The sequence below is a fragment of the Podarcis gaigeae genome (genome assembly GCF_964106915.1).
Source record: "Podarcis gaigeae genome assembly, chromosome: 7".
Taxonomy (NCBI): domain Eukaryota; kingdom Metazoa; phylum Chordata; class Lepidosauria; order Squamata; family Lacertidae; genus Podarcis; species Podarcis gaigeae.
In genome coordinates, this window is record NC_139683.1 from 69,887,664 (window position 1) to 69,902,219 (window position 14,556).

The 14,556-nt window shown below is 43.1% G+C and overlaps 1 long non-coding RNA gene across 1 annotated transcript; it reads left to right on the top strand.

Annotated features, from left to right (window-relative positions):
• Window positions 1–7,735: 7,735 nt before the first annotated feature.
• On the top strand, window positions 7,736–13,792 carry LOC310848475. Its single transcript, XR_014566437.1, has 3 exons — window positions 7,736–7,826; window positions 12,754–12,943; window positions 13,534–13,792. It is a non-coding gene; the product is annotated as an uncharacterized lncRNA (long non-coding RNA).
• The last annotated feature ends 764 nt before the right edge of the window (window positions 13,793–14,556 follow it).

Below are 14,556 nucleotides of genomic sequence, written 5' to 3' on the forward strand. Positions count from 1 at the left end.
GGCCCTCTGCCTGGTTCCCTGTAACTTCACTTCTTGCAGTGAGGGAGCCACCAGAAGGCCCTCAGAGCTGGACCTCAGTGTCCGGGCAGAATGATGGGGGGTGGAGATGCTCCTTCAGGTACACTGAGCCTAGGTCATTTAGGGCTTTAAATGTCAGTACCGAAACTTTGAATTATGCTCGGAAAAGTACTGCAAGCCAATGTAGGTATTTCAAGACCAGTGTTACATGATCCCAGCAGCCACACCCTGTCACCAGTCTTGCTGCCGCATTCTGGACTAGCTGTAGTTTCCGGGTCTCCTTCAAAGGTAGCCCCACGTAGAGTGCATTGCAGTAGTCCTATGGCACTCTGCACTTCCCCTTTAACACATCCCGTTTTCCCTTTCTCTGCCTTCAATCTTTTTTCTTTCTTATCCCTTACTTTATCTGGCTGCTTGCTCCAACCGACTCTTTTCTTTTCCTCTGTGGGGAAAAGGTTATATTACTGGCCCTCTCTATAGCTCAAGGTCCCTTCGAACTCTACAATTCTATAATTCTACATGTGAAAAGTCAATCCACTATATTGTATACTACAGTACAGAAGGTTGGCAGTGTGAATCCCTGCGGCAGGGTGAGCTCCCGTTGCTCTGTCCCAGCACCTGCCAACCTAGCTGTTCAAATGCACACCAGTGCAAGTAGATAAATAGGTACCACTCTGGCAGGAAGGTAAATAGCATTTCCATGCACTCTGGTTTCCATCATGGTGTCCCGTTGCACCAGAAGCAGTTTTGTGATGTTAGCCACATGACCCGGAAAGCTGTCTGTGGACAAACACCAGCTCCCTTGGCCTGAAAGCAAGATGAGCGCTGTGACCCCATAGTCTCTTTTGACTGGACTTAACCAGGGGTCCTTTAACTTTTTGCTTTTTTTACAGCTGAGTATATGTTACATTAACTCCACTGTAAAAAAAGTAAAAAGGGAAAGCAGTATGTGTTACATTACAGGGACACAGGTGGCGCTGTAGTCTAAACCACAGAGCCTTGGGCTTGCCAATCGGTACATCAGCAGTTTGAATCCCCGCAACGGGGTGAGCTCCCGTTGCTCAGTTCCAGCTCCTGCCCACCTAGCAGTTTGAAAGCATGTCAAGTGCAAGTAGATAAATAGGTACCGCTCTGGCGGGAAGGTAAACAGCGTTTCCGTGCACTGCCCTGTTTCGCCAAAAGCGGCTTAGTCATGCTGGCCACATGACCTGGAAGCTGTCTGCAGACAAACGCCAGCTCCCTCGGCCTATAGAGTGAGATGAGTGCGCAACTCCAGAGTCATCCATGACTGGACCTAATTTGCCAGGGATACCTTTACTTTTTTATATGCTACATTAAACAAACAAAACCTTGGGGATAGATTATTCTTGTCACTGTTAATAATGATTTCTAAAATTGATTTCTTTTTTTCTGAGCACTGTACCAGATAGGAAAAAGCAGGCTGTCCCTGCCTGTAGGTATATGGATGAATCACAAAAGGGGAGGAGGGAGAAGAGGGAAGAGAAAAGGTGTTAAGATAATGTCCAGCTGGAATGCAATCAGCTCGGGGAAGGGAAAAGCCAAATGGAATGGGCCCCACTGTTCCATATTCTGATAGTGTAGTGAAATTCTGTCATGGGGTGGGGGTGGGGGACCTGTTTGAAATAGGCCTGCACAGCATGCAGCCAAACATAACTCACCAACCCCTATAGGCCGTATTCACACCGTACATTTAAAGCACTGTTGTATCACATTAAACAATCATGGTTTCCTCTGAAGAATTCTGGGAGCTGTGGTTTGTTATGGGTGCTTAATGCGGTCTCCTAAGAACTCTCAGCATGGTTAACAAACTTCAGCTCCCAGAATTCTTTGGGAAAAGTCATGCTTGCCAAAAGTGTTATCATAGTGCTTTCAGTGTTTGGTGTGAATGTGGCTATAGCGATGCACAATGGATATTATAAACTTCCTGGAGTTTTGTTTGTTGGTTTTCGTATCTACTTGGAACCATAAAAATGGGGGAGCAGGATGCTGCCAAGCAGTAGAGTCTCCAGATGACTTCATAGGGCACAAATTATGCAGGCTTTTTGTTTTCGTTTTTAAAGAATAAAATAATTTGGAAAAGTGCAAAATATATTTCACGTCTTCATAGCCACAAGATGGAGCTCCTGTCCTTTAAGATGTTGCACTTCGACAGACTAAATTAGCTAAAAGTTCCCTACATAAATGCATTTACTCACCAATTTGATTGGAAAGTGCTCTCATGCTCCCCACCCCCTTAAATTAATACCACTACTTGAAGTCATTAAATGACGGAAAAAATAAGAAGATGACACTGGATTTTAAATATCTGATTAAATTAAAAAGAAACAAAGTAATGGCCACTTTTGTAGCTAGTTGAATGACAGCTTTATTGTAAATTAGCAAATGTTGTAAATAATTAACCTAATAAAAATAAACTTTGGCGACTGGGTGTATTAATCAAGAGCTTGCCTCTAATATCATTAACGCTGTTGATAGTTTCAAAAGAGCTTCATCCAAAGGCCAATTAAATCAATTAAACTTTGTTTTGTTTCAATCCGTTATGTCCTGGGTAGTATTCAGAATAAAGTCCATGGGGAGCTGTTTTAAGACGATTGCCCTGGATCAACAAATATGCGGTGTAATACTATAAAAATCAAATCTCACATAGTATGCGTTTTTGTTTGGATTTGAGCATGTGTAGCAAAATCCAGCATTTGGCTACCCAGTGCCAACAGGGAAAGGCTATAGCTTACTTGTAGAGCACCTGCTTTACATGCCAAAGGTTGTAGGTTCAAAATTTGGTATCTCTGGCTAGAGCTGGGAGTGTCTCTCTTCTGAAACCTAGAGAGTGATTGTTAGTAAGTGCAGAAAATACAAAGTTAGATGAATTAATGGTCTGACTCAGGATAAGTCAGCTTAAAGGTAAAGGTACCCCTGACCGTTAGGTCCAGTCATGGACGACTCTGGGGTTGAGTGCTCATCTTGCTCTATAGGCCGAGGGAGCCGGCGTTTGTCCGTAGACAGCTTCCTGGTCATGTGGCCAGCATGAATAAGCTGCTTCTGGCGAACCAGAGCAGCGAACGGAAATGCCATTTACCTTCCCGCTGAAGTGGTACCTATTTATCTACTTGCACTTGATGTGCGTATGAACTGCTAAGTGGGCAGGAGCTGGTACCAAGCAATGGGAGCTCACCCCATGCCGTGGATTTGAACCGCCGACCTTCTGATCAGCAAGCCCTAAGCTCTGTGGTTTAGACCACAGCTTACTATGTTCCTAATTGGATGTTGCCTCTCTGATTTCCCTGCAGTTCCCATCCCAGGGGAGAGGCCATGATGGGGAAAATTTGCCTATAGCTGCTGGCATCCATGACCAATGAAACCGTGTACAACCCAGTACTAAAGCTGTCACTGGATATTATCTGAAGTTATAAACAGGGCTGTTTCTGTTCATAGAATCAGAGAATTGTAGAGTTGGAAGAGACAATGAGTGTCATCTTGTCCAACTCCCTGCAATGCAGGAATCTTTCGACCAATGTGAGACTAAAACCCATGACCCCGAAAGTCACATGCTCTACCAACTGAGCTATCCAGAAATGTATGTGAAACACCTAAAGTGTTCAAGGAAACACTTGAGCACTTGAAATGTTGCCAAGGCTAGCAACATTTCTCTGAGAGATTTGACACATTCTTAAAATTGCAACCATAACCATGTTTCACCTCAAGTAACATTCTAGGGTGATTTCTCTTAGTAAGATCACAGCGGACTTCCAAGATGAGTGAAAAGCATCTGGGTAAGGCTAGCAAAAATTCCTCAGAGCCATTTGCACGATCCTACTGAATATCACTGATATTATTGCTATTCTGCAAGGAAATTCACTGATAGTGGGGGGTGGGGGGCAGAATCTTTGTTTTCATTAACAACTGCAATTTTCCTACCGTGCATCAGGTGGAGTTATCCTCTCATTTATTCCTCAGGAAACATAACTAGGTTGATGGAAAACGCAGAAATATTTTACCAACATTGGTATTTCAATCATACAAAATGTGGGGCATTTGAGTCTCTCTGCATGCAGATCATCATCTTCCATTCCAGCTGTGCGGTGCATTCTGAAGCCCATTAATTGCCTTTAAATTAGTTAGAGGGGAGTTAGTTGAGTCTGCATTTTAATGTGAAGCTACATAATTTGCCATCTTTGAACGAATACACGAATCAAATACACAAATCGCAAATGCATCCAAATTCACACTTCTCCAAAATTTGGGAGGTGGTTTTCTTATCAAAAATGCACCTAAGAGAAGAAAGTCTGCCCCCCCCCCCCCCGTGTGCACATACTTTTGAAAATAGTGTACGAAATGCATCACACTTTGGGAAATTTCTTGCATGAATTTTCAATATTTTTATCGTTAAAATGCAAACGGATTCAGAAGTGGGAAGAAGTGATTTAATGTTGTGGACAAATGAGAAACAGATCCCTACCAAACAGTGACATTATTAATGCTACACCAGTGATCTTTCTTTCTTTCTTTCTTTCTTTCTTTCTTTCTTTCTTTCTTTCTTTCCTTCCTTCCTTCCTTCCTTCCTTCCTTCCTTCCTTCCTTCCTTCCTTATTTGCTATAATTATATCTCACCTTTCCTCCAAGGGATACAAGAAAGCATACGCGTTCTTCCCTTTCCTCGATTTTATCCTCGCAGCACCCTTTGAAGTATGTGAAGTATAGAGAGAGTGATGGATCCATTGCCATTCTGTGACATCCATATTGGAGTCAGTGAGAATTTGAACCTGTGTATCACCAACGCTTGCAACTCATCATTTGATGCTACAGTTATCAGGCATCCCTTACACTCTTGGTCCTTGGTGTGTTATCTTATTCAGGAGAGTGGGTGGTGCTGTGGTCTAAACTACTGAGCCTCTGATCAGAAGGTCAGCGGTTTGAATCCCCATGATGGGGTGAGCTCCCGTTGCTCTGTCCCAGCTCCTGCTAACCTAGCAGTTCGAAAGCATGCCAGTGCAAGTAGATAAATAGGTATCACTGCGGCGGGAAGGTACCGTAAATGGCATTTCCGAGCGCTCTGGTTTCTGTCACGGTGTTCTGTTGTGCCAGAAACAGTTTAGTCATGCTGGCCACATGACTCGGAAAGCTATCTGTGGTCAAACGCTGGCTCCCTTGACCTGAAAGCAAGATGAGCGCCGCAACCCCATAGTCGCCTTTAACTGGACTTAACCATCCAGGGGTCCTTTGCCTTTTTACCATATATATGTTTAGAAGAAGAAGAAGGGGAAGAAGAACCAATTCACTGTTCTCTCACCCATCTGCCATCAGAATAATTGGCCATGGTATTGCATCATCTTCAGATGAGAGCCTTTTAGTACACACATCTGGAAAGTTAATGCAGCAAAGGGTCAGTAACCCATTTAAATGACTCCACAGCACACTCAATGGTGCTCTTAGATGAATGGAATACAATTAACCCGGCTGCTGAAGTTAACTGCGGAAGGCAATTTCTCATATGGCAGAGTTCCACACACCACACGGTTAAGTGAGGTTTTTCTTCCCCCCGCAATATCAAATAACTTTCCATTGAGGGAATGCCCTGCCGATGTTTTTCGAAACCTCTAATTAAAATATTTAGCTAATTATTTCCTGGTATGAAAGTAGGCGGCAAGTCACCGAAAACATGGAACGGAAAACAAGCCCAGGAAGAAAAGGAAAGGAGGAGGGGGAAAAAAATGAAACTCAACAATGCAGAAAAGGGTAGTTAAGGCTCACTGCAAAGATGCCTGAAAGAAAATCAGGTTGTAATTTAAAATAACATCTCATTAGCTTGTTTAATTACTCTCTGCCAGTGGTAATTGATTTTAAGGCTGAAAACAGAAACACACAGTACTTAGGAAAAAAAGTAATTTTTACCTCTGGTAAATTGGAGACAAGATAAAGGTTCCAACAAAGATGAAATATGCAGTTCCAATTACATTTCATTAAAAAGTAGCAGTGTTTGTTCGTCCCTAATATGAGAGCAGTGTTTGAAAACGTTTGGTATTGAACCTTTATTATATTGATCTTTATTGATCTTTCTTTTCCCCTCTGAGCATCCCAATTTTTACACACACTAGGCTCAGTCCTATAAAGTGTTTGGGGAAAGGGCCACAGGGAAATCACAATCTCAGCCTCAATCATTCAGTGGTAAAGATCTCTGCCTGAGATCTGGGCATGTCAGAGATTAAATATCCCTTTGCCTGATGCAAATGACCATAGAGTCATATAATTGTGGTTGACCTGAGGGTCACCTAGTCCAACCCCCTGCAATGCAGGAATCTCAGATAAATCAGGGATGCTTGAAGATTTCAGGTTTTGCAACTGCTAGATATGAACAATCCTGGGCTGCATCTACACAGCTATGAAAACGGTCTGAAAATTCTCTGGGGGAAAAAAACATTTTAACGCTCATAATGGAAAATTTCATAGAGTGCTTATTTCAGCTCTACAGCACCACCTGGTGTCACAGTGTTATATCTCATTTAAAATATTATATTTTTACTAATGTAGCTGAGTCCCGAATCTGCACCTCCTGGACTGTGGGTTGCAGTTGAGAATGTAGGTCACAGCTTGCATTTAAAACATTTAAAACATTATTATACAACAGTCACAGCTTTCCCCCAAAGAATCCTGTGTATTGTAGTTAATTAAGGGTGCTAAAAGTGATTGGGAGATCCTCACTCCCCCAATACAGGAGAGTTACAATTACCAGAGTTCTCTGTGAAAAGCAATTGATTGTTTAACCACTTTGGGAACTGTAGCTCTGTCAAGTCAATAGGGAGCTCCTAATGAACTACGGCTCCCAGAATCCTTTGGGGGAAGCTGCAACTGCTTAAACTGGCATCATATTGCTTTAAAGTTTAAATGTATAGTTCAAATGCATCCTTGGTTACCGACCAGCTTCAACACTTCCTGAATGTTCTGACACATGCCTTGGCTCGAAAATGTATCAAAACGAACCTAAAAAGGCACATTTCCAGATAAAAGCCTTTAGAAAGGCTTGGGTTTGAGAGAAAACAGTTAAGGATACATATTTAAACATGGGTCTAAATTTGAATTTCCATATGGATTTAAAAATAAAATGCAATTGCAGCTCAGTGCAGGAATGGCACAGAAGAGGCGTATACAAAGTGACAGAACCCAGAAGGAGGCTGATTCAACCATCTCTAGAAAGAACACAATATAAAATATTGCTTTACTGCTGCCTCCTTCCTCCACTTCTGTTTCTCACGTGGCCTCAAGCATTCCAGAGTAGCCTGTCATTCACTTCTGTTCGCTGTGGGGGAATGCTGTCGGATAATGAAGAAAGCAAACCACACAGAAAGAACCCTTTCATGTAAAGTGGGAGGCCAAAAAAAGGCCATTTTCTTTCACTCCCTCCCCTTCCCCCAGTGCAAATATGGGCTTTTTGAAATTCTCCCTCTTCATTTAACACAAGGAAATAGATGTGCTGTCCTCTGTCCCTTCTGTCACATCGATAGCAGCGCTACGATTCATTTCTGCTCGTGTTCTGACAAAGTGACAAAGGCACGAGCGTTTAGAGTTAAAGCCGTCACCAGTTATGTCGCTCACCTCCGTGACTCGGCTGCTTGGAACCCCTTTAGAAGTTCTGTACAAGGAGCTGATTCTGATGTGCACGGTGGCTTTAAACTTCAGAACTTTGACTTTTCTCAAAAGAGGAGGGGATCTGGGTCCCTTTGCCACTACATGTGCAGAGTAAGGAGATTTAACAGCAACAAGGGAAGATAAATTCTTCGAAGGGATATGAGCAGGTAAGTGGAAGGTGCCTGCCCCTGAAGTCTCAGTGCCCCCTTCCTTGTGGTTTGTTTGGTTGTTGTTGTTGTGTTGCTTTTGTTGTTTTTAAGGGATGGCATCCAATTTCGTTGCACTTGTGCAATGTTGCACTTGTGTAATGACAATAAAGAATCTATCTATCTATCTATCTTACAGTAGGCTGAAGTTACTGGTAACCTCTACTGCTAGTAGTTTGTATCTGAATACCAGGTGCTCAGTGGCGTAGCGTGGGTTGTCAGCACCCGGGGCAAGGCAAGTAATTTGCACCCCCTAACCCGTGGATTTGCGCCCCCTAACCCTAACCCCCAGATGTTGCGCCCGGTGCGGCTGCCCCTCCCTGCACCCCCCACGCTACGCCACTGCAGGTGCTTGAAACTGCAGGAGCAGTGGGTGCTGTTGCGCTCAAATGCAACTTGTCAGCTTCCCATAGGCATCTACTAGCCACCGTGAGAACAAGATGCGGGAGAAGATGGACCCCTGGTCTACATATCCTCCAACATTCTCCAATGAAAATAGGGACTTCCTAATATTATTATTAGGGACGCGGGTAGCGCTGTGGGTTAAGCCTAGGACTTGCCGATCAGAAGGTTGGCGGTTCGAATCCTCGCGACGAGGTGAGCTCCCGTTGTTCGGTCCCTGCTCCTGCCAACCTAGCAATTCGAAAGCACGTCAAGTGCAAGTAGATAAATAGGTAGTGCTCCGGCGGGAAGGTAAACAGTGTTTCCGTGTGCTGCTCTGGTTTGCCAGAAGCGGCTTAGTCATGCTGGCCACATGACCCGGAAGCTGTACTCCGGCTCCCTCGGCCAATAAAGCGAGATGCACGCCGCAACCCCAGAGTCGGACACAACTGGACCTAACGGTCAGGGGTCCCTTTACCTTTATTATTATTATTATTATTATTATTATTATTATTATTATTATTATTACCCCACCCATCTGACAGGGTTGTCCCAGCCACTATAGGTGGCTTCAAACATATATAAAAACATAATTAAGCACTGGAAAACGTCTTTATACAGTGGTACCTCAGGTTAAGAACTTAATTCGTTCTGGAGGTCTGTTCTTAACCTGAGGTACCACTTTAGCTAATGGGGTCTCCTGCTGCTGCCGTGCTGTCAGAACACGATTCCTGTTCTCATCCTGAAGCAAAGTTCTTAACCTGAGGTACTATTTCTGGGTTAGCGGAGTCTGTAACCTGAAGCGTCTGTAACATAGCTGTCAACTTTCAGATTTGAAAATAAGGGATCAGCAGCCTCAAAAATAAGGGAACAGCAGCTTCACCTGTCCCAGGGACAGTCTACGGGATATCTAACAATCCGGGATAGCAGCGGGAAGCAGTGGGAAACTGCGCTGCAATAAGGGAATTTCCCGCCAAAAAAAGGGATTGTTGACAGCTATGGTCTGCAACCTGAAGCGTCTGTAACCCGAGGTGCCACTGTAGAGGGCTGCCTTTAGTTGTCTTCTAAACGGTGTATAGTTACTTATCTCCTTTTCTCGGTCACTCCATACCCTCCAATGGAATTAGGGACGTCTGTCTTGCCAAAGGCAAGGTGGATCTTTTAAAATGAGGTTCAGAAGCAATACAAAATACCCAAGTGAGTGGAAAGATTCAAGATTTTATTCTAAAACAGTAAGCAATGTATACATACCAAGCAAGCACTTCAATCTGCCACTTGGAAGCTCCCAAGAAGCAGTGAAGTGACTCCCCCAGGTAGTCTCAGTTTCCACGACCCTGCGGCTGATCAGTCCATGCATGAGCTTCAGAGAAACTCTGCCCATATCGTCCGATGTTTTAGATAGCCTGTGTGGCTTTCAAGACTGACTACATGCAGATCATCCATTAGCCACCCCCTCCCAATGCTCACTTTCTCAAAACAATGTCCAACATCAAAGATGGTGCCCAGCACTATCCTCCCAAACTGATTAAGGCAGCTGTGGGTGGGTGAAGGGAGTTTCACCTCCTCCCAATGTTCTCAGAAGTCTAAGACTGTTCTCACACCATCCAAAAACTTAACAAGAACAAGGGAAGGGGAAGGAACAGAGGCAGGAAGGGATCCATGTTAGATCATTAACTCCTCGATACATTTTGTCTTACAGATGCATTTCCCATATGACGTCCTACCATACATTCCAACATTCATCTGATGAAAACAGGGAAGTCCTTAAAAAAGCAGGACATTCTGGGTTCAAGTCAGAAACCAGGACAGCTTCTGTAAATCTGGGACTTTCCCTGGAAAATAGGGACACTTGGAGGCTTACTTTCTTATCTACTGCTGGTGGTTTTTTTAAAATATAGGTCTGTTTTCAGGGGGTCGGGGAAGCACCAACTAGCCATTACTGATAGAATCATAGAATTGTAAAGTCAGAAGGGACCCTGAAGGTCATCGGGTCCAACCCCTTGCAATGCAGAGATCCCAACACACAGTCCCCCATTCAATATGAAACTATACTGGACCCTGCTTAGCTTTGCAAATGTGCTAGCAGTTTTATTGCTGCTCCACTAGGATATATTGCACCACTGTGTTCTGTGTCTTTAAGAGACACATATACAGTAGATGCCCTGTGCTATCTACTAGAAATTTTACATATTTATTTTTATTTACCTATTTACAGGGTGGAATTCAACTAATGAATCCTGACAGCCCTCCAGTTGTGAAACGAGGTTCCCCTTCTCTGCCTGCACCCCTAAATTGTCAAGGGAAGTGTCAGGAGAACCCCATAACAGTGTGCAAGTGGAGGAGAGGAGGGGATTGTTGTGTCTGACAAACCAAACTGTTTGTGCCGTTGGAATAATCAGAAGAGTACAGCACTGAATTCATCCCACAATCCGTACTTTCATGAACATATATCAAGGTGCTATGTGACATATAAGAATAAAGTCAGTGAAAAGCATCCACACACACACAAACACACACACAAATAAATTTAAAACATCCATAAATACATAATAGTTAAAATGAGAAAATGCATAAAGATCTTCCTGGATGTATAAACTGGGCTGCAGGTTGCCCAAATGGTTTTACCTGACAATTTCTTCAGCATCTTCCAAAGCTGCTTAAGAAGACAGAATATTTGTGGATGTTTGAAGACACCTAAATCTTTGCAAAGTACCTGCATTGAAGTCACCTAAATTGGACTGGTTCAAAATACTCTCCTGTCCATATATGCAGCTGCCTTCGCTTGTCATATTCCCTCTGTGGGTGTAATGCTTGAATTCCTCTCCACAGAGTGCTGGTTCAGCTATAGATTTGTGCATGGTTGGCTCTGACAATTTTCTAGGCTGATATGTCCCTCCAGGAGTGATGGAGATGTGTGGGACAAGGCCTCCTAGGACTGGCCAGGAGGCTAAGGGTGAGGTGTTAAAGAAACCAAAGAGCAAAAAGGGCAAGGACCTCAGTGGGGAATAACAGCTTCCTTACCTTGTTTCTTGTGTTGATTGGATTCAACCAGCATTCTCAGAACCCCTTTGGGTGTTGTTTTCCTTGAGTCTAGAGAAAAAGAATTCACTACCTCTTTTTCATATATGGTGCTGAAGTGCTGTCATCTCCCATGAATTGAGATGCTGCTCCTTAACCCATCAAGCCTAGTTTTTGAACACTCAGTTTCTGTAGTTGGCAGGCTCATATCAAGTATGCCTTATACATAAGTATTAATCATATTTATATATTAATGATTTTCCATGAATCATGCTCAAGACATCAGGCACTGTTTGAGTGGGGTGTGTTCCACCAAACCAAAGAGAAGAATCTGGACAGAGATTCCTCAAAAGACGAAATCAGAATTGCTTGGAAGAAACCTCCTCCATTCATTTCTGATCTCCTTGCATGGGCTGCTACCCATTCAAGGTGCTGGTTTCCATCTTTGAAACCTAACAGCTTTAGGACCAGGATGTCTGAAGAATCACATCCACTTTCTAGATCCTATGGTATACTAAGATCATAAGGAGATGTGCTTTTTGCCCATTCCTTTGTCATGTGAAGTGCAGAATGTAAGTGTACTTGATTGTGTCTTTTTGATGGTGGCACCCAGGTTATAGATTTATTTATTTTTTCTGAATAGTTCAGATCCCTTTGCCCCTTAGCATATTCAGGGAGAAGGTGAAGAGAGTTATCCTGGGACATGCCTTCTGTGACATGCATTGATGCTGTTTTCTCATGTGTTTTTTCCCCCTGGTTGCTATTGGTGATTATTATTTATTATTGTAATGGAGTGCTATTATTTGTGTTTCCTGCATATTTATGTTCTTATTAGGGTTGTTCACTTCCTCCACATGTTTACCCAATCAGGAAGGTGGGAAGCAGTTTGGAGACACAGCAATACTATGTGAGTGGGGGGCAAAATGGTAAGATCAGGAGATGTTTCAGGTTTGTAGTAGCCCCTCCTTGTCCCAGCAAACAGTAGTCCAGGTCCTTAAATCACTAGGGCAATGAACAGATGCTTCTGCAAAAGATATATCCACACACACACACACGCTACTTTTCTGCTTTGAATTTCCATGGCTTTATAAGTCTATATCCTGCAAATGGCACTCAAATGTAAAGGCTGCCAAAGTTCTGAAAGTACATTTGCAATTTGGGTGCCGTTACTGTTCGGCGCATAATCTCCTTCGTATATTTCTTTGAAGAGAAACTAATTGTAGTTACTGCCTTGTGGCTTTGGGGGCCTTCGAGACACCTTTATGACCAATCAAGGTACCTCCTCATTTTGGAGTTAATGAGCCGGGAAGATGAAATACTTGTTTAGCTTTCTAACTTCCTTCTTCCAATGCTACGCTCATTCCTCCAGCAAACCTTATGAAGTGCCAAATTAAATGAAACCTACATTTGGCTGGTAATGTCAAAGCAATCTTCATATGAAAAGCTGATTGAATCCATCCTAATGGCGGACTATTATATCTTCATGCAGCTCCTTATCTCCATGAATTATGTGGAAAATAAAAAGAGTGGAGGAAGTTGCTTTTAAATGGATTCATCCCTGTGATATCCTGAAGGGTAGGCCCGTGAAATAAGCACAGTCATCTTTTTCAAGCCGTGTCTCATCTGTTTGCCTATAATTGAGAGACCAGAGTTCAGCTATCTTCCTGCTCTCAAGAAAGGTAGAAAATTGAGGTGTGCAAGGTTGTGGCTGTGTTGTTACCCTTAGGAACTTTTTTTGATAATGTCCTCTTACAGGAGTCTGTAGAATAAACAAACTTGCCAGGGATTAATACCACAGAAGGAAGTGTCTAGAAACAAATAATTTTTTTAAATAAATAAAAAATTGGATAGGACTTTTGTCATTGACTCCAGTAGGAGGTAGACTGTGTCCACTGGGTGGCATTCAACCAATTTTTACTCAGAGTAGACCCACAGAAATTAATGGACATCACTAAGCTAGGTCCATTAATTTCATTCTGTCAGCTTTGAGTAAAATTTGGCTGAATTTCATCATTATTATTTTTTTGTTAAGCTTGAGAGATGGAAAGATTACTGTTAATGGGGCTTTGCAAATAGGCAAAGTCTTAGGCACATATAGGCCATGTTCACACCATATATTTAAAATACTTGAAACAGTCATGGCTTCCCCTAGAGAATTCTGGGAGCTGTGGTTTGTTAAAGGTACTGAGAATTGTTTGAAGGAAGCCCCTATTCCCCTCCCAGAGCTACAATTCTCAAGAGTGGTTCAACAATCAATATCTCTTCACAGGGGACTAGGGAATCCTGTTCCAGTTGTCTTCACAGAAGCAGGGAAGAGACAAATCTAGCTTTAAGGAAAACCAGGCTTCAGCTCTGACCGAGATGATGGTGACAGGGCCAAACAACACCCAAGCCACTCAACTCAAAGAAGTAATGAGGTATCCAGTGGAGGAATGGGACAGTTCTCTTCTGAGTGTGGTGGCAGTGGTGAACTGGCAAGACTTGCAGTTGTCTCCCTCTTCCCCTGTATGAAGAATTTAGACTTTTGAGGCTTTGGTTTGTGTTCCAAATGTCTTGGCTCCACCTCTCTTCTCAGCTCCCATTGGGGAAGTTGCAGGCTCCTATAGAAAATACAATACACATTTTTAGCTGAAGATACCTTAGCTACAATTCTTGACTGTCACCAAATAACAGGGTTCCTCCTCTGGCAAAACACCTGAGAAACACCCAAGGAAATGAATTTAAATAAAATTAGCAACTAGGGTGGTTAACACCTATCCCTAGGTGCCCACTCTGGCAAAACAAAGATGGAGTGGAGGAAAGTCTAGCTGTGGCCACCAAGCATGAATTTCCCAATTGTTCAGACCAGCTATCAGGTCCAAGCTTTTATAACTCACTACTGTTGTAAAAAGGGCTTTTTGGACCTGTGTTGCACAGTAATTTCTTCTTTTCTTCATAGCTGTGTGATGGTTTGAACTATAAATTCCTACTTTATACATCACAGGTGAGCCGAGTCCTGATACTAGAGCTATCCCCAGTCATGTTCTTCCTCCTCCTCCTCACCCATGTGCTTCATTTGGACCCCTGAAAAATGCCCCCCTTTGCAGGGTTTCTAACTGTGGATAGAGCTATCCAAGTGTACAGCTACATATCTGAGAGATCTTTTCTGGTGTTCACTGAACACTTGCAAGTGGGGTGAATTGGGTCTGTCACTGGGGTGCCATTCTGCCACTCATGGAACAACTAACTTAACGGGACTTAGGTAATAACTGACATTTGCTGAAGGAAATCCAACCTTCAAAAGGAACTCAAG